Source organism: Gracilinanus agilis, chromosome 1, assembly GCF_016433145.1.
Source record: "Gracilinanus agilis isolate LMUSP501 chromosome 1, AgileGrace, whole genome shotgun sequence".
Taxonomy (NCBI): domain Eukaryota; kingdom Metazoa; phylum Chordata; class Mammalia; order Didelphimorphia; family Didelphidae; genus Gracilinanus; species Gracilinanus agilis.
Window position 1 is genome coordinate 111,637,028 of NC_058130.1, and position 21,060 is coordinate 111,658,087.

General features: G+C 34.4%; 1 protein-coding gene across 1 annotated transcript in view; it reads right to left on the reverse strand.

Moving 5' to 3' along the window:
- CNTLN (centlein) overlaps nucleotides 1-21,060 on the reverse strand; it is a 427,627-nt gene that overhangs the window by 330,992 nt on the left and 75,575 nt on the right. The window lies entirely within an intron of this gene.

Sequence of the window (21,060 nt, forward strand, 5' to 3'; positions counted from 1 at the left end):
AGTTCTTATTTAACAACAAACAGATGGGAAGAAGAGATCTTTAAATTGTGTTTCTTTTTTGAATTATTTTATCTTAGTAAATATAAAGGAACGTAATAATTTTTCTTAAAAGTCATTAAAATCACAATTCATGTTTCAGTTTTCCAATTTTGTTAGATTAAAGAATATACCTTTTCTGTTTTTCTGACATGACTAAAAAACAACTGAACAACAAATTAGTTTTACTTTATTTCATTACAAGAGATCATACACAAAGTAGAAACATTCTATAAACGTATATAATGTAAAAACAAAACATGACTAAAAATGAAGGTAACCCACTGAAGAAAAAAAGAAAATTCTATAACAGATCAGTAAAGAGACGGCTGAAAAACATAGAGCAAAAAGAAGCAGAAATTGAAAAACGGTATGGCTTCATCAAGAACAGGTTATGTCAGACTAACCTTGCTTCCTTTTTTGAGAATTGCTAAACTAGTAGATGAGAAGAATACTTTAAATATAATTTCTCAATATTTTAGCAAAGCTTTTGATAAAGCATGTGATACTACTCTTGCAAATAGGATAGAGAAGTGTGGATTAGACAGCAATACAATTAGAAACATTCAGAACTCAGATTTCAAATTAATAGTTCAATGTGGCATGAGATCTTCAGAGGAAGACCAGGGTTTTGCTCTTGGTTCTGAATATCTAACATTTCTATGACTTATGTGAGATCACAAGTGGTATACTCATCCCAAATTTGCAGATGCTGGGCAAACTGAATGATAGAATCTGGTTTCAAAAGGAGTATGAGCTAAACTGAACATAAAAAGATGAAATTCAATAAATATAAATGCAAAACCTTAAGATAAACTACCAAAGATAAACTTCAAAAGTACAAAATGAAGGAGGGATAATTAGATAGAAAATTGTTTTGAAAAAGACCTAGGGTAGGGATTTTAACAGACTTTGACCAAGTTCTATATGAGTCATCTGTGTTCTGTAGTAGACAAAACAAATAAAACTGCATAGGTGGCAATAAAAAGGTACATATTCATATCATAGGGGACTGACGATCTGTAGGTTTTGTCTGGGGTATTGTGTTCAGTTCTGGGCACTATAGTTTAAGAAACACATTTATAAAGAATATGCAAAAGATGGTAACTACAATTGTGAAGACATAAGACCAGGTCATAAAAGGACTGGTTGAATAAACTGGGCATGTTTAACCTTGAGAAGTGAAGGCTCAGTGAGAACATGATAGATATCCATGTACTTAAAGGGCTATTACCTGGAGGAAGAATTAATTCCCAATTGTTTGGCCAAACCAGGAAAGAACCATGAACATTGGGTAGAAGCTGGAAAGTAGCCAGTTTAGGTTTCATATAACTGAGGAGGGGGGGGGACTTCCTAACAATAGGCTCTAAGAGTAAAAGAGTATCTGGGTGCCATAGTGGATTGAGCACTAGATCTGGAGTTGGGAAGGTCTGAATTCAAATCTGATCTCAGACACAAGGTGTGTGATCCTACTTTCCTCATTTGTAAAATAAGCCAGAGAAGTAAATGGCAAACCTCTTCAGTGGTAAAGAAAACTTCAAATGGGGTCACAAAAGATTGGATATGCCTGAAACAAGTAAACAACAAAGAAGAGAAGGGGAAGAAAGGTCTCAGGAGCTTGTCCTGCCCTACCTCAAAGAGTTCAAAAAAAGGCTGAATACAACTTGTTAGTTACATTAAAATGGAAATAATTCCTTTATACATGTGCTAATGTCTGTTGAGATTCCTCTCAATTTTCAAATTCATGATTCTGTAATTCTTTCCTGATGTACAATCAAGAAAATTCGATCATTGCTTTACACTGTACATGCCATCACCAGAAATGTCTTTTCCCTCTTACCTTCACCTCTCTGGGTCTATTTTCCCTGACTGAATTTACCATATTCTTCTTCATTTCCTTATACTGCAAGAAAACTAACCGATTTAACAATCCCCATACTTGATATTCCCTCTTGTCTCCATCATTATGCCCTATGCCAAAAATTCCCTACAATGTCTCTTAGTTTCTCTAGTATTCAATATGCTTGGCAAGAGCCAACTCCCATCTGAGGCCTTTTCTGATTCCACCTCCACTCCAATGAAATTACTTCATATGGATCACATCTTTACTAAAGTACAGCTATCAAAAAAAAGGAGGTAAAGAATATAAGATTCCATTGTGTTTGTTTGTTGATTATGAAAATCATTTAATTTGATAAACAAAATACTGTCATAGGCTCTTTTTTTTTTAAACCCTTGTACTTCGGTGTATTGTCTCATAGGTGGAAGATTGGTAAGGGTGGGCAATGGGGGTCAAGTGACTTGCCCAGGGTCACACAGCTGGGAAGTGGCTGAGGCCGGGTTTGAACCTAGGACCTCCTGTCTCTAGGCCTGACTCTCACTCCACTGAGCTACCCAGCTGCCCTTCATAGGCTCTTTTTGACAGTGTTTTCCATGTATAAATTCAAATTACTCAAGATTACTTGAAAGATATAATAGAAATATCCCTATTTAATAAACCTTCAGATAAGATAATACATAAAACAAGAAAGTGTATGATCACCAAAGGTGTTCACCATTATGAGAGAGGAGGTTCAATGCATAGGTCAAGATGAAGAAGAATACCCTCTGAAATGTTAAATCAACCAGGTGCTTCCATTTGTGTTAATTGTATAAAAACTCAGAATATTGACAAGTCTCCTGGAAGAGATCTGTAATTACTCAAATTAATAAATGCTGACTATTCACATGAGAAAGATGAAATGGGCAAAGAATGTCTTTCACACAAATTACAATATGAAATACAAAACACAATATAAGATGAGCAAATGTCAGAGATATCAGAGAGAAAGAGAATAAATGAAACAGTTGGGCCTAGAGTTGAACAAAAATATAAGAGACAACATCCTGAATTGTCTTTGGAAAACTAAAAACCTCCTTTGATGACCTAAGATCCTGATAAAAACAAAGGCCCCGTACTTTGTAACCCAATGTTCAAATAGGCACAAATTCATTCACATTTGGACAGCTGTTTTTTAATGACTTCCCACGGAGGGGAAAAAGTTCTTAAACATAATAGAATCATGAGATGAAGCCTTATCTCAGCTTCTGAGCGAATAGATGAAGTTTCTAACCCAATGGAAGAAGTAAAGAGAAGTGAGAAAGGATGTACAGAACAGCAGCACCTGCAATAAAAATAAAATCTACTTTGAATGAAGACAATATATACAAAGTGGATGAAGTCATATCTTGCTCACCACTCCATTCACTGAAAGAAAGCTAATGACAGAGAATAAAACTGGTTTTTCCTGAGAAACTCCAAGTGGCTAATCAACTGACCCCTTCTTCAACCTCTTCTTTTTTCCATCTGAAAAGATGAATATTTAAAGCCTAAGTGTATATTCCTTATAAGCGATCCATGCTGTTTTGAATAGTACATTAAAACCAACTCTCTAAAGTTAAAATTAATCTTTATTGCTATTGTTTTTGTAGCATATAGAGTAAGCAAATGAGATGTTAATGTTTTTAATACTAAAAATTATAATTAGTACCATCACAATTCCATCCAGATCTACATTTTGGTTCAGAGACTCAAAAGTGATATGATGAGGTTTTATTAAAAATCCTAATTATAAGCACTTCCCAAAAGATCAGAGAAAGGAAAACTACATGGATCTGAGAACCACCATTTTCCTTATCAACTGAAGTGTGATAATTTTTGTAAATAATGTGTAGTAGCTCAAACATGGAGGACACTCTCCCCCCTCCCAGTCAAGCTGGCTACCTCCATGGTAAAAGAGGAAGGGACAAGAGAGAATAGAGGACAACGACTATAGGCCAACCATACTCCTGTAGCTACCCAATGAGAGTAGACAAACAAGGTCTAAGAGAATTAGATTTTCTTCTTTTTCAGTTGGGAGAAGGGGAAATTCTTCACAGCCAAATTATGCCTTTCACAGTTAACACCTACTGGTTTTATTTTTAAAACTAACATTCTAGCAGTGCTGCTTTGTGGCAACAAGTCATAGAGTACAACCATCTCCAAGGAAAATCACAAAAAATATTGAATAGGGATCAAGTGATAAATATACAGTAGGTGTGAAAAGGATGCAATATGTAACAAGGAACCTCAAAGATCAGTAAAATAGGTCATCAAAGAAATTGATGAATAGAAGAAAAATAAACTAGTCTTATGACAGGGACTATTTTTGCTTTTTCATTTGTTTCCTCGGGGCTTACCAGAGTGCCTAGCATTTGATTATTACTTTAAAAGTTCATGTTTACTGATGGATTACTAGAAAGAACTTGTAAACTAGGAAATTAGGAACAATTTGAGTATATGACCTTTGCCATGAGAGCCCTTGGCTGTCCACTCCCTTTTCTTCCTTATCAGAACCATGTCATATACAAACCTATGGAACAGGTGCCAAAAATGGCACGCAGAACACTCTCTCTGGGCATGCACTGCACCCCCTCACCAGAGTTCATTACTAGAAAGGCAGAGGGACATGGGAGGAGCTGCTCCCTTCCCCATCTCTACTGTGCCTGAGGACATAGTTTCCCACACCCTGCCCCTCTGCCCAGCAGCCCAATGGGAATACACAGAGTTGGTAAAGAAGGAAGCTCACAAGAGGCAGAGCTGGAGGAGAGCAGATTGCTTGGGCTACTCCCCTCCCCCTCTCCACACTTACTGAGGACGTTCCTCACTTCACTCATCCCCTCCATCCAGGAGCCTAAAGGAAGCGTTTCCTCCTTTCCCTTGTGGGGTAAAAGTGGGTGGGGTATACCTGGCACTCTAGTGAGGCAGGGCATAGCACACAGTCTCTGGGGATGGGGCACAGCATGTTATCTCTAAAAGGTTCATCATCGCTGCTATATACTGAGGTGGTCAAAATGTATACATAATTTAGAAATAAAGGGTAAAACTATAAACAAATTAGAGAAGCATTAAATAGTTTAATACTCATATCTATGGATAAGGGAAGAATTTATGTCCAAATAAGTCAGAGAAACATTTTGAGATGTAAAATAGATATCTTTGACTATATTAAATCTAAAATTAAATCTAAAAATTTTTGCTCAAAAAGTGCCAATGCATCCAAGATTAGAAGGGAAACAACAAATCGGGGTGGGAGGGAATTATATCATCTCTGACAAAGGCTTTGTTTCTCAAATATATAGAAAAGTGAGGCAAATTTATAAGGATTCAAAGTACTCCCCAAATGGATGATTAATGAAAGGGAATGAGCAGGCAATTCTCAGATGAAGAAATCAAAACTATCTTTAATCATATGAAAAAATGTTCCAAATCACTATGAATTAAGAGAAATGCACATTAAAACAACTCTGAGGTAACCACTCAGAGTTCAGACTGACTAAGAGCACAAAAAAGTAAAATAATGTTGCAGAGGATGCAGAATAATTGGGACACATACACCATTATTGGAGCTTTGAAATAATGCAACCATTCTGGAAAGCAATTTAAAACCATGTCCAAAGTTTCATCAAGTTATGCATACCCTTTGATGCAGCAATACCATTACTATCCCAAAGAGATCAAAGTTAGGGGGGGAAAACCTACTTGTACAAAAATTTTTAGAGCAGCTCTTTTTGAGTTGACAAAGAACTGGAAATGAAAGGTTGCCATGAATTAGGGAATGACTGAACAAGTTGTGGTATATGATTGTAACAGAACACTATTGTGCCATAAGAAATGACAAACAATAAGAACACACTGGACTTATATGAAATGTTGCTAAGTGAAGTGAGCAGAACCAGAAGAACACTATACACAGTAACAGCAATAATATAATGATCAATTGTGAATGACTTAACTATTATCAGCAATGCAAGGATCCAGCACAACTCCAAGGGACACATGACAAAAAAGGTCATCCGCTGCTACAGAAGGAATTATAGGAGTCCAAATACAGATGGAAGCATGCCATCCTTCACTCTATTTCCTCTATGATCATTTATTTAAAATAAGCCATATGTGCCTTCTTTCACAATATGATGAACATGGAAATATCTATTGTATAATAATATATGTACAATCTATAACATATTTGCCTGTCATTTTTGGGAAAGGAGAGGGGGTCAGAGGGAGGAAGAGAAAATAGATCACAAAATGTCAGAAAACAATTATTGAAAATTGTGACAATGTAATCCAAAAAAAAAATGTAAAAGCTTTTAAAAATGGATAATCAAATATACATTGCCTCCACATTAACATACAGGTTGCCTTTATGGAGAAGTGATACATAGGAGGGGGAAGGCATCAAGCATCAAGGAAACAAAGGCAGATCTGTCTCACTCTTGCCAGGTGATAGCTAGCTTTCATGCACAGAATTATTTTTTTAATTTTAAACCCTTAACTTCTGTGTATTGACTTATAGGTGGAAGAGTGGTAAAGGTAGGCAATGGGGGTCAAGTGACTTGCCCAGAGCCACACAGCTGGGAAGTGTCTGAGGCCGGATTTGAACCTAGGACCTCCTGTCTCTAGGCCTGGCTCTCAATCCACTGAGCTACCCAGCTGCCCCCATAGAATTATTTTGATAGAGAAGCACCATGCTCCTTACTGAGTAAATTTCAAGGTGAGAGAGAATGATCACCCCATTCAACCTGGAAAATTCGGGCATTATAATTCCTCATCACTCAGAATCTTGCCATTCCAAAACAAGAGCTGTCCCAAATGCTTTCTCTCCAAGGATGCAAAGTGATTAGAAGGGTTCGGTGACAGCTCTGTGGCAAAATGTACCAAATCTATTTAAGACTTATGGAATAAAAGTGAAGAAACAAGCAATTCAGTTAGATTTATTAAACACCTACTATGTGCCAAGTATGTGCTTAGGTGCTGTGAGTACAAAGACACCAGCAAAACAATCTCTGTCCTCAAGAAAATTATTGTTTGTTGAAGATGGGAAAGTATATAAATACAAAATATACAGTAAATACAAATTAATATGAGAAGATATTACCAGCTGGATTAATCAGGAAAGGATAACCCTGTTTCTGCTGAAAAGGTTGGAAAACTCCAATTATCAGAAATTCCATTTCAAAGCCTTATCAGAATATACAGGATCTGATGGCTTTATGCACCTCAAATTAGCCTAATGGCATGACGTCCCAATCCACCTCAGAGAAACAGACATAATAGATAATACTACTAACGAACATGTGATTTTATTAGGGTCAGTGACTCATTAGATTGACCAATTTAAGCACACTGAAATCCACAGGGAAAGTTTCATACTGAATCTGTAAAGTTCCAATCTTTTTCTAGTAGTAATCAAAACACATGATTATCACATAAAATGGAGAACCAAGGCCCTCTCAGACTTTGACCCAAGTCTTCACCATTCTGGTGGAGGCAAATGATGCTAGAATTTTTATGAGTACAATTTTATCATATTAACTCATATCCAAATTCATTTCACCACAAGTAAAAAACAAACTGCCAACATTCACTGCATTATGGGGAAAGCAAAAAACATGTATTTCTGCTTCACTGATTACACTAAAGTCTTTGACTGGATCACAATAAAATGGCAAATCCTCAAAGTGATGGAAGTACCAGATCATCTTATTTGTCTCCTGAGGAACCTGTATGTGGGTCAAGAAGCAATAGTTAGAACCAAACATGAAACAATTGATTGGTTTAAAATTGGAAAAGGAGTACAAAAATATTGTCACCTTATTTATTTAATTTATATGCAGAGTGCATCATGTGAAATGCCAAGTTAGACAAATCAAATCTTGCCAACTGGTTCCATAACTTCCTAGCAAACAGAGGGGAAAGTAATGGAAGCAGTGTCAGATTTTATATTCTTGGGCTCAAAGTTCATTATAGACAGAGTCTACAGCCATGAAATTAAAAGACACTTGCTGGGGGCAACTGGGTGGCTCAGTGAATTGAAAGCCAGGCCCACAGACAGGAGGTCCTGGGTTCAAATCTGGCCTCAGAAGCTTCCTAGCTATGTGGCCCTGGGCAAGTCACTTAACCCCCACTGCCTAGCCTTTACCACTCTTCTGCCTTGGAACCAATACACAGTATTGATTTCAAGATGGAAGGTAAGGGTTTAAAAAGAAAAAGACACTTGCTCTTTGGAAGAAAAACTATGTTAAATATGAACAATAACATACTAAAAAGCATAGATATCACCTTGCGAAAACAATGTGCAATCAAAGCTATGGTTTTTCCAGTAGCACTATATGGCTGTGAGAGTTAGGACTTTAAAAAAAGCCGAGTGTTCAAGAATTCATGCCTGTGCAGAAGTAAGTTACTTGAGAAGACTCATGAGAGTCTTTTGGATATCAAGAAGATCAGATCAGTTAATGCTTAGAAATTAATTCAGACTATTCACTGGAAGGTCAAATACTAAAGCTGAAGCTTAAGTACTTTGGTCACATAAGACTACAGTGGAAAAGATTCTGATGCTGGGGAAAATTGAAGGCAAAACGAAAGGGAGAAAGCAGAGAATGAATTCAACAAATGGCATGGAAACAATAACATAGACCTGAACAGATTTCAAGAGATACTGAAGAACAGAAGGTCGTGGAGTGTTATGATCCATGGGATCAGGAAGAGTTGGACATGACTAAATAACTGAACAGTAACAATGGACAAGCAGAACTGTGAAAGGATCTGAATACAGGAATTGGAAGGGGAAGTCATTACTCTTCCTTGAAACAATCCTGCAGTGAAAGATTTTGATAGCAGGCCATTCATAATCATAAGTGATCACAAATATTCAATAATACTAAAAGTGATACTAGGACTCACAAACATATACTTAAGATTCCATAACTTCCTATTATAATCAAGCCACTTCTTCCTCAAAAAAACATTAAAAGATCACTGAAGTATGTTTTCAGGAGCAGAATAAAACAGAACAGAAAAAATATGGTTATGCTAAAAAAAACTTTGAAACTTATATTTGGGCAGCTAGGTAGCACAGTAAAGTGCCTAGCCTGAAATCAGGAGGTCCTGGGTTCACATTTGGCCTCAGACACTTCCTAACTCTGTGACCCCCAAGTAAGTAATTTAACACTTATTGCTTATCTTTGCCCCTTGCCACTGTGTTATCTTAAAATTGATACTAAACCAGAATGGAAGGGTTTAAAAAAAATAAAAGAAAGTTATATGTTGAATAATTTGGTCTAATATCAAGTGGATTTTTTAAAGCAAGCTATTCATAACAGATTTACAGTTTCATTTAGAACCATTTTCTTCTATTCTATATGTGGAAATGTTTGTCTTATTTGGTTTAAGTTCAGAATAAAACAAAATTCTGCAACCTAAAAAAAATTCTGCTATTTTTGTCCCCACTTTAATTTTTTTGGCTTATATGTCCAGTAGTAGAATCAATGGGTCAAATATTAGGCATTATATGTTTTCCTTTAATAGTATAAATATCAAACCTCATGTGGACCTCAAACATTCTCCTGAGATTTTTGCTGCAATGATTGTTTTCCCCAGTTAATTCATTAATTTCTAACTGTACTGATTTTCCTTGTGTTTCACTGATCAACTCTTTTTTAAGTAGTTAGAAATATGTCTATGATTTTTTCATTTGGTAACAAAGATTTTGATGAGTATTACTTTATAAGATAGTTAGGCACAGAGTAATACAATTGACCCCTTTATTCCTAATTTTCTTTTTAATTGTTCCTTTGAGATTCTTGACTTTTTATTTGTTCTGATGTCCCAGTTATTATTTAGTCTAGGTCTATAGAGGAACCCATTGATAATTTGATTGATAAGACATTAAATTTTCAAATTAATTTTATTCGCATTTGAATTACATTTGGACAGCACACAATGAATAGATAATATGTTGCCATTTATTTAAGTGTATCTATTTCCATAAAGAATATTTTGTAAGGATATCATATACGCCCTGAGTGTAATTTGATGGGGTACTTCCAGCTATTTATAAGCTTTGTGGTGATTTCAGTAAATATTTTTATATATCTTGGTATTGAGTTTTCTTAGTAATATATGAGAAAACATTTTGGTGGACTTATATAATATGATTATTTATTTAATGTATTACTTTAATTATTTGGTTGAATCCCTAGGGTTCTCTAGTTAACTATCATATATGCAAATATGGATGATTTTGTTTTCTCTTAGTCTATCCCTCAATTGCTTTTTCATCTCATATTGTTATAATTACCATTTCTTGAATGCTAACAAACAGTAATGGTAGCAATGGATACCCTCACTTTACCTCTGATTTTACTGGATATTTTAGTCTTTTTTTCCATTGTGGATAAAATTCAATTTCAGTTTTAGTCACAATTTATTATACTAAGGAATGGTACATTTATTCCCATGCTTTTTACTATTTCTAACAAATACATGATGGCACATTTTGTAAAAATTATATACATATATTTGTGTACATATATGTTTATAAATTAAATTATCCATTGATGTAATCAATACTGTTTTCCAACTACCTTTTATGTAAAGTCTTTCCAATCTAGTGTAAATTCTTTGAGGATAGAGATTGTCTGGTTTGCTTCTATTCATATCCTCCACCTTTAGCAAAGTGCCTGGCACACTGTAAATAATAAATGTTCTATCTATTTGTCTAATTGACTGCATAGTAGCAAACTCTCGTGATAAGCTTACCTACTCTGTTAGCCTTTAACTACAGTCTATCATCGGATCCATACTTAAAACTTTTCTTAATTATTAGAACATACTAAAATGAATAATCTGCTGACACAAACTTTGAGAAGTATGATTTACCTCCATACCACAACGAAGCAGTAAAGTAGGAAAATTTAGATGCTAGTGAACTAAAGAAAACAGCACCCAAAAAGCAAATACCTGAAGACAACCTGAAGAGTCCCTAGATTTTCCACAAATTAAAAAATAAATATCAAAATTGCAGAATTTTGGCTAGCTGATAACTAATGTTCTTGGTTATGAGAACCAATAAAACAAACTGGGAAACAGCAGAGAACTGAGTAATTTTAGGGGGGAAAATACCAAAAAAATAATCACAAGAAGTTAATGTACAATTTGGGTGATATAAAAACACTATAAACAGATAGAAATACCTATGGTTTGATGTACTTAGACTGAAAAATTGTTAACTCCTAGAAATTAATCATTAATGCTACTCCTTTTCATGTCCTTTAGTAGATTTTCTAGCAACATGGATAAAGGAAATGCTGAGACTATGTTTGAAGCAAAGGCTGTTTCTGAAAGTTCAATTCCAAGTTTGTGTATTTTTGAGACCTTAGGAACCACATTAATCACAATGGTTAGATTATAACCTAAGAGCTCAATTCAGCCTCCTAAAAGAGGCTTTAAATCCAAGCTCAAAACAAAACCAGATATTAAAAGTCCCATTAATTAGATTTAAAAGACAACTAGAATCAATTTCACAAAATTAGAAGTTAATCTTCAGAATTTTGTAACCTTAAACAACTTGGTTATGAAAGGTACAGTCATATGTTCAACTGTAATCAATTCAACTTTAAAACTTTGTCCAATTCCTACTCTGTGCAAGGCACTATGTGAGGTATTTAAGATATAAACACAAATTGAAAACCATTATAGTCCTCAAGGAACTTACATTTTATTTGTTAATCAAGTGCAATTCATCTTTTATATTTTGGGCTATTAATGTAAAATAATTCTACTAACAGCTTATTCATCTTAAAATTAATCTAAATAAAATAATTAGGAGATTATAAATGTTTTAAATCTAGTGCAAAACCTAGTTTAAAATATATCTTAATAAGTACTGACTGATAGACACTTTAAATTTTAATTAATATAGGATATCCTTAAAATAAATTAGTATATTAAAAACCATAAAGAAATTTTACAGTAGCTCCTCCCGATATGATTGTAGATTATGATTTCTATGTCTTCTTTACAAGAACTCTATCAAGAAATAACCCAGCTCTATAGTATGCCTCTAGTTACTAGAAAGAATAAAATTGTATTAGTAGGGAAAAAAACATTCAAAATACAAATATCTTTTGTCAGTTCAATTAATATATTTTCTATGGATTTACAAGACATAAAAAAGGTTGGTCAAAAAAATTAGTCAGGCACTGTCAAGAAGATGATGATGATCAATGACTGAGACAAACTCCTGTTTAGCTAATTAGAATCACTGATGTGCAATAATGATGTGAGCTAAGAATATTTGCAGACTTCTTTAGGATGAAAAATGGAGTAAAGAGAGGCTGTCAATTTGTACAAGTTTTAAACTCCAATCACTTTTCCCAAGAGTATTATTCATTGTACACATTGAGAATTCTTCTTCTTAGCCACAGGGATTTCCATACTGAATTTCTACCATCTTCCAAAAGCCAAAAATCTGAAAATTATTCTAATCGCTAACAAGTTTTTATTTTTTGTGAAATGTGCTATATATTATACAACATGACAGGATCATATTTTCTGGGTTTGGGCCCATTTTTAATGAGTTGTCAAAATGAAATATTAGAGACTAAAATGAAACATTTAACTATGAATAAGGGGATGATATTGAGTCTACAGTAAGATATAAACACTACCAAAAGAAACAAAAAGGCCAAGTTCAATGAATTTCATCATTTTGATAAAAAAAAAGGAAAATATAAAGGACAAATAGAAATATTTTGGATCATTATAGGATATGATTTGAATTAACTAAATAAATTACTCAGAAAAGTCTATTTAAAATGTTCATTTTATACTAACTTATTTCAATTATTGGCTTTTGATTGCAACAGATTTCCATTTTCAATTAAATGTTGACGTTCTAAAACAAATTTGACAAAATGGAGGTCAGAGAAGATGTATTTGTTATATTACCTATCCTCTTCATCACTAATAATTTTCTAAAATTTTTGCTACTTAAAGTACATACACAATGAATGACTCAAAGAGAATGGCTTCTAAGAATAATATAGTAATAAACACATTCTACCCTGAAAAGAAAATAACCATAAAAAACCTCTACTTTCCAAAAGAGAAGTGATTGAATGAGTTTGAATATAAATTGCTCACTTTATGCATAAAATGTTTTAATATCCAGCATACATAGTATATTACTTTTTTCCTCATTCAGCACCTTTGCATCAAACATTTAATAATTATTCAAAAATTTTGAACTGTTACAAATATATTTTGATATAAAATGTTTTTAATTATCATTGAAAATGTGCATCCTCAAGGAAAAGCTATTTAAACCTTAAAAATGACAAAACTAATTTGTAAGTCAATAATTTAGGTCTCATAGACAGGTCCAGACTAAGATAAAAGAGTACGATAAACCTCGTTATATTTAAAAATGAAACTAATTTCGTATCCTACACCAAGAAACCCTATGCCAAGAAAAAGCAAACATTTCATAACAGAACTTTTTTCAAAGTGAATTATAAAATAATTTACTTTTAAACTAATAATAAAATAACTTCATTAAAAATATGAAAATGGAAAAAGGATGATTCTTTTTAATGTTAGACATTTACTGATTTTAGTCAGCTAGTAATTTTTCTATTATATTTGTCTATATGCCTAGAGATTTCTGTATAAGCAATACTTAATATATAAATGGTCAACAAGATCTCTGAAAAAAGTATGTCATGTTTTGCTTTTAATCATTTTGCATATATTCTTCACCCAGAACACACAAATATTTTACAGTGTTCAAAAATATCAGCACTTCAGAACAGACTGTTTTAACATCTGCACATCACCAGGGTTGCCCCCAAGGATTTTTAAATGATGCCTGCCTGTGCTGAATAAAGTGCTAACTTGCACCTTGCATTTCAAACTGTGTCCTGAGCAGCCATCCAGTTGGTACAACACCAGCTGAATTCCCACAGGCCACTGTTCACTCAGGCTTGACTGCAATTATCATGTCAATATTTTGTGCTCCGATATGCAGATATGCACACATGTAAGCTGCATAATACTTTCTTCTCTGTGGAATGTTGACTTATGTTCAATGTTCTGGGAATTTTTAATGAAACCAGATATTAAACTTTCATTAACTGAAGACAATCACAATTATTTGACCTTAAATACAAAAGTTAATCATTTCATGTGTTCTTAAATATATTTGGTTTAGTCCTCTTTATAAAGGCTAAATTTTTTAAAATGTGGCTATTTGATTCACAATATCACAAGTCAATAATAAAGTTCGCATAAAAAATTTAAAGTTAATTTCTACATTCAGTATTTGACATTTATAAAGCGCCTATTATGTGCAATATATCTTATAATGCATATTATCAAAATGTAACTACTACTCTACTATTGCTTCATACTTACTCTCACCTTGTCTTGTAGGAAAGGCTGCAAAACTAAACATCCTCCTGGATATAGAATGGAAATTGGATGTTTTGCCTTACCTCCTACTTTCCTCTGTTCTAGTCTTGCCTCCATCCACTTCTCTGCCCAGGATTGCATGGCTGCTGCAACAGGGGAGAAGCTCAGCCTAAGTGAGCTTCTACCCTGTGTTAAACTGCCTAGCAGCACTGTTACCAGATGGCAAAATTCTGGCAGCTATCCTTCTGGAGTCTGCAACCTCCTCTGCCCCCACTACAGTTCAAAATACATACCTTTTCAGGTAGTTCTAGCCAAATACATGTGGGGCAATGTAGGACCACACAGCAGCCGTGCTCCCTGTATGGTTGGGAAAGGAAGCTGCTTTTCCTATTTTAAGTTTATATGATGTGTCCTTATAACAGTCTGCTCATTAAGCACCCATTTTCTGCTGAACAACTGCTGTCTATAAAGATAAATCATTAGATGTTTTCCAAACAATATACTGCAAAAATAATATATACCAATCAGATTATGGAATTAATGTTGTTTCCTTACTTTTTCATTTTTCATTTATTCTATTTTCACATTCCATTTATTTTATTTTCATTTTCCAGTTCCCCACAAAGCTGCTAATACTGTCCATCTAGTCTTATATACTATGTATGTAGCTAGATATTTAAAAGTTGTCAACCTCTTTGGAACAGAAACAACTTATGAGCAGGGATTGGAGGAGGGGGACTATTTCTGTTTTTAATTTTCTTTGTATCTCTAGTACTTCACACACTTCCTGGTACATAATAAGCACTTAGTAATTAAGCACAAAATAAGCACTTACTGACTGCCTGACCACACTCTGGAGTGAAAATTGGCACTACACCTCAATGACTTTAAAGAAATAAATACATAAATCTAATTCCAGAGTAGAAGCCACAACAGGGGAAACAGAGTCCCCTGCCTAGTGCAAAGAATTACAATGCCATCCTATTTTACATGTCTCATAAATCCACATGAGTTTTGAATCATTATGCTACCAGACACAGTGCTACATTTTCCATATTCTTTACCTCACTCACTTTTAAAAACAATATGTATTAAAGTTTAATATTTTTAAAAGAGATAAAGATCCTGGGGCCTTTTTTCAATAATACATATATAAAATATGCTAGCTCCTTTTGATTTTATTGCCTACTATTCTCTCCTGTGTCCATCACCCTACATATCTTTAGTATAAATTAATAGAATCTACTCAGAATTGTTGTGGAGATCAAATAAAGGATAAAATATATAAGCACTTTACAAATCTTAAGTCACCATACAAATGTTAGCTATGTTTATCAGGTGGTCAAAATAAAAGCAAAAAATATTATAATCATTTAGTTATTTTGTTCCGAAAGGAAAGGGTTAATTTACATATTTCAAGATCAGTAAATAGAATAATGCTAAAACCATTGCAAACTACTAATTGTACAGATAACTAGCCTACTTTTGAAGACCTAAGATTTCATAGAATCATAGGGCTTTAGAGAAACAGTATGAAAGATTATTTAATAAAATCCCTTTATTTTATATATGAGGACTTTTCCAATTTAGTCAATTGAACCATAAGATGCCTTAGCCACCTACTGATTTGTAGCTGAAGGAGAACTCGTGTTATCACATCAAACTTCTTGATTTTACAGAGAAGGAAACTGAACCCTTGCTTATTAAATGGCTTTCTCAGGATCAAAAGAGCTAGGAAATAAATATATAACAGAAGCAGGATTCAAACTCAGGCCCCTTCTGATTCCATGTTCAGCATTCTATTCAATATACCACATTGCCTCCAAGGTCATGTTTTCAAAACTGTTTTTAACTCTTTCCTTATCCCATCTATACAATTAGTTGTTAAATTCTGGTGAATTAATCACTGCAACATCACATGAATCCAATCTTCGGACAATAAAAGGAAGAGAGTCATAGCTGAATAAGTGCTGTATTTGGAGTTGGAGACTTGGATCAGTTTGAGTCACTTTCTACATGAGTTTTTTCTTGATTCCTCCCCCAATGACTGGTGCCTTCCTAAAATTTTACCTTTTATTGATTTTGAAGATTTTGATATAAAGTTATACCTTCCTCCAAAAATTACTGTTTATATTTATATATCTTTTCCCTCAATAGAATGTAAGCCCCTTGAGATTAGGCACTATTTTGTCTTTGTGTCCTCAATGCCTACATTGCCTCACTTATAATAGGTACTTTTAAAAAAAAAAAAGAGTCCCCTTTGAATAAAGGAAAGTTCCTCTATAGGTGAAATGAAAAATGCAAGAAATAGAAAAGTGAAGTTCGAATCAAGGTCTTCTGAAAACAAAGTAATACAAAGGACCTTGCTTTAAATTACTTTTTTTTTAATATTTACCACTTTGGACAAATCACTTAATCTCTCTGGGCCTTAGTTATCTCATCTGACAAAGGAAGGGTTCAGACTAGACTGCCTATGATCTGTCATCCAAGACTATGATCCTAAGATCCTATGATCTAAATTGAATAAAGGCAAATAATTCTATATGTACACACCACAATGAAGTGTAAGCTTCTAGCAGTCATTTTTATCTTTGTATCACTCATTCTGAAAACAATGCATATCTACGTGGCAACTATTTACTGAATGAATCAGAGATTATTAGGACTCGATATATCTATCTAGAATCACCTCCAGATGATAATTCAAATCATGGGAGATGATGATATCACCAATAGAAGTCATATATGGGAAAAAATATAATATTTTGTGAGTTATCCATACTTAATGGAGGATGACTGAGGAAAGGGTATCAAAAAGCAGTACAGATAGGAAGAGTACAAGATAGTAGTGTCATGGAAGCCAATAAAAAAGAAAACAATGCAGAAGTAATGAGCAGAGAGATCAAATAGAGTAAAGACAGAGAACAGGTCACTATTATTAGTAATTTAGAAAATACTGATAATTGACTCTGAATTAATAAGGACTTATTAAAGGCCTATTATACATCAGGCACAGAGCTATGTTGTGAAATATAATAGGAAATAGACTATTATTACAGGAAGGCCCAGAAGGAAAAAAAATGCCCTTGAACTCAAGGGGCTTATATTCTTTCTATCAGGAAAACAACATGCACACATCAAAAAGTAGTGTTATAAGGAAGAGAGAATTTGAGCATGTTAGGTGGGTCTACAGGGAGATGCAGATGCAGGAAAAAGATTCTAGAATATGGGAGTAAGGGTTAGGCTGTTAACTGAGTTTGGTAATCTTTCTCTGGTTTGACCTGGAGGGACTGGCTGCTTTTCCTTAGAAGCTGATACTACCCTATACTACCCTGATTTCCCATCTTACCTGCTGCTCTGCTGCCTTGCTATTATCTACTGACTTTCCTGGTGATCCTGAACCATCTGGCATCTGTCTGTAAGATCAGGTCTGGGTTTCTTTTGGATCCAGGGCCTCTCCCTAGGCTCTGACAAACTGCCATAGGCCACTACCTCTATTACCATCTAAGGGGGTTTGGTTTAGTTCAGGCTTATCTAGATTAGGGACTTTATCTTTTTTATTATTTTATCTTTAAACAGTTAGGTAAGGATTAGTATAGCTCAAACACTGTGAAGACTCCCGGCCATGGGACATTTAGATCTGGGGAGGGATAGGGAGAGGGGCTAGGTAGTTGATATTAGTGTCAGGGTATTCCAAAAATCCCATCTAACCTTTCCCTGTTATAATAAATACAACATCCATCCCTGTTACTGAGAGGTCTGTGTGCGTCATCTCAGATTCAGCCACAGCCTGGACTTGACTCTGTTGGCCTTCCCAAACCTGTTAATCTTCTGATACTGGCCCTATCCTAATCATCTGGTCCCATCCCCTAAACCACCCTCTTACAGTAGCAATTATAAATCTTTGACATTATCAGCAAAGCCTTCATACATTTCAAAATTTAATGACCTTGGAAGCACAAGATTAAGTCAAGTGGAAACAGAAACCAGATTTCAAGGAAATGAGGAGATGAAGAAATAGAGAGAATGAATACAGAAACCTCTTAGCAAAAGTTTAGTTATAAAACGGAAAAGAGATATAGGATGATATTTTGAGGGGATGGTAAGTTCAAATGAAATATTTTGAGGATCAGGAAGACCTGGGTATGGCTGCAGATGATAGGAAATGAATTTCTTAGATTAAAGATAAAAGTAATTAAAGATTAGAGGAATAATGAATATTCAAAGGACAAAACTCCTAGTGAAAAGGGAAGATAGAATCAAAACTAAAAGCAAGGAGATTTTTTCTTCACAAGAAGACTAGCTACCTCTTTCAAAGAATGAAGTAAAGAGAAAAGGAAAGATAATAAAGAGATATTGCAGGTATGGATGGAAGGAGGAAAGAGACAGGTTATGACAGATGAAACCTTTTTTATTGTGATGAGAGAAAAAGCAGGAGACATAGGAGAATGTCTGAGATGAGAGGTTGTGGAATAATCCTAGTACAAAGTGTGAGAGAATTGAAGAAATATGAATGAAAAACTTGCTGAGAAGCAATGGGGACCCAATGGAAGTAAGATAATGTGAACTTGTTAACTCCAACATACAGGTATGACTTTTGTCAATTGTTTTCAACAATATATAAGAAACAGAAAAGTTAGATGGTACACATAATGCAGAGCTAGGGCTTGGCAAGGGATGAATGAAAAAAGTACATTAGCATATTTGTCTTTCGAGAGTCACACCACATTACCTGTTTCATTTCATACCAAAATTTTGTGGGTATGAGAAGGATCCTACAACTTTGTTCTGATTTGTATATCTCTTATTACAAGTGATTTGGAGCATCACAAAAAAATGAAGTTAACAATATTTTAACAGAAAATGGCTGATGACAGAATAAAAAGTCATTTACAAATCAGCTGACTACAATCTTCAATTTATCTTTGTTAAAAAATGCAGGAGAGGGAGGAGGGGGGAAGCACAACAAGGCAGTAGCAGCTTTGTAGTATTGGATAAAGAGGGCTGTGCTCCCCTCAGTCTGACAAGTTCTGCTGGACTATACCACCAAGCTGTCTCCCTTAACAGTTGCCCAAGTCAAGTAACCAAGAAGGAGTTGGGAGTGTGTTGACAACTCCTCTAGCCTCTTGACTTGGGGTTGGGTTTGTTGCTGGTATGGGCTGGTGTTAATGCTAGATGGATAACGCTGAAATTCTGACTGCATGAAACAAAGTTCCCCTTCCTAATAGTTCTGGATGGTCACTAATTAGGAAAGGAAGCTAGATTGCAGGTACAGATGCCTACCCACCCTCTTGAACCTCCCTCCACCCAAGAATGCTCCAGAATGAGCTCAGTTGTGCTGTGCATGATGGGTATTTATAGGGTTGGTTCCAACTGCCTTATGGTCTTGGCTCATGCCACCTGGGTGCATTCCAAGGTCTTCAATCAATGATCCTGTCAATCAAGATGTTGTCCATTTCATCCCAGAAATTCCTTATAACATCTTGGAAAAGTTTTTAAATCAATGCCAACTTAGAATTAACAAAGATATCAGAAGAAATGAAAATGAAAAGAAGTAGCATAAAATTAAAACAATTTCAGCTTAAGTTACTTTTAAAAAGGATACATCATAATGAAAAAAAGGATACACCAAAATACCTTTGCACAGATATTTTAAAGGAAATTTAACACATTGGTTGCCACAATTAAAAAGAAAAAAACCTCCGAAACTACATTAACTAGCAGTATAAGCTCATAAAAAAACAAAAAACAAAGGAAAGAAAAAGTTTACACAAAGTTTATTGAATGAACCAATAAAAACAGATCACTCAGCAATCACTTAAAAATGAAACTGAAATGAGAACAAAATAGAAAAAAAATTTTAAATATCAACATTTATAGATTAAGTCATTTTGCCTATCAATGACAGAGGAGCAACCACATTTCAAGTAAAGTATCCCAATCTCTAATGTACTACATGAGGAAGTAGAAAAGGCATGAAAGAAAACAAAAAGATAAAGAAGAGCTCTATACCAGCCCAAGGATATTCAGAGAAATTTTATGTTGAAAATATTAAATGCTACACCACAAAGATAAATTCAAAACGGGTGAATGATTTGAATATAAAGAAGGAAACTATAAGTAAATTAGGTGAACATAGAAGAGTTTACCTGTCAGATCTATGGGAAAGGAAAAATTTTAACACCAAGCAAGAGTTAGAAAATATTACAAAATGTAAAATAAATAATTTTGATTACATTAAAGTAAAAGGTTTTTGTACAAATGAAACCAAAGCAATCAAAATTAGAAGGGAAGTAACAAATTGGGAGGGGGGAATCCTTATAACAAAAACCTCTGACAAAGTTCTAATTACTCAAATTTATAAGGAGCTAAATCAATTGTACAAAAAAGCAAGCCATTCCCTAATTGATAAATGGGCAAGGGACATGAATAGGCAATTTTCAGATAAAGAAATCAAAACTATCAATAAGCACATGAAAAAGTGTTCTAAATCTCCTATAATTAGAGAAATGCAAAACAAAACAACTCTGAGGAACCACTTCGCACCTAGCAGATTGGATAAAATGACAGCAAAGGAAAGTAATAAATGTTGGAGGGGATGTGGCAAAATAGGGACATTTAGGTATTGCTGGTAGAATTGTGAATTAATCCAACCATTTGGATGGCAATTTGGAACTATGCCCAAAGAGTGCTAAAAGACTATCTGCCCTTTGATCCAGCCATACCATTGCTGGGTTTATACCCCAAAGAGA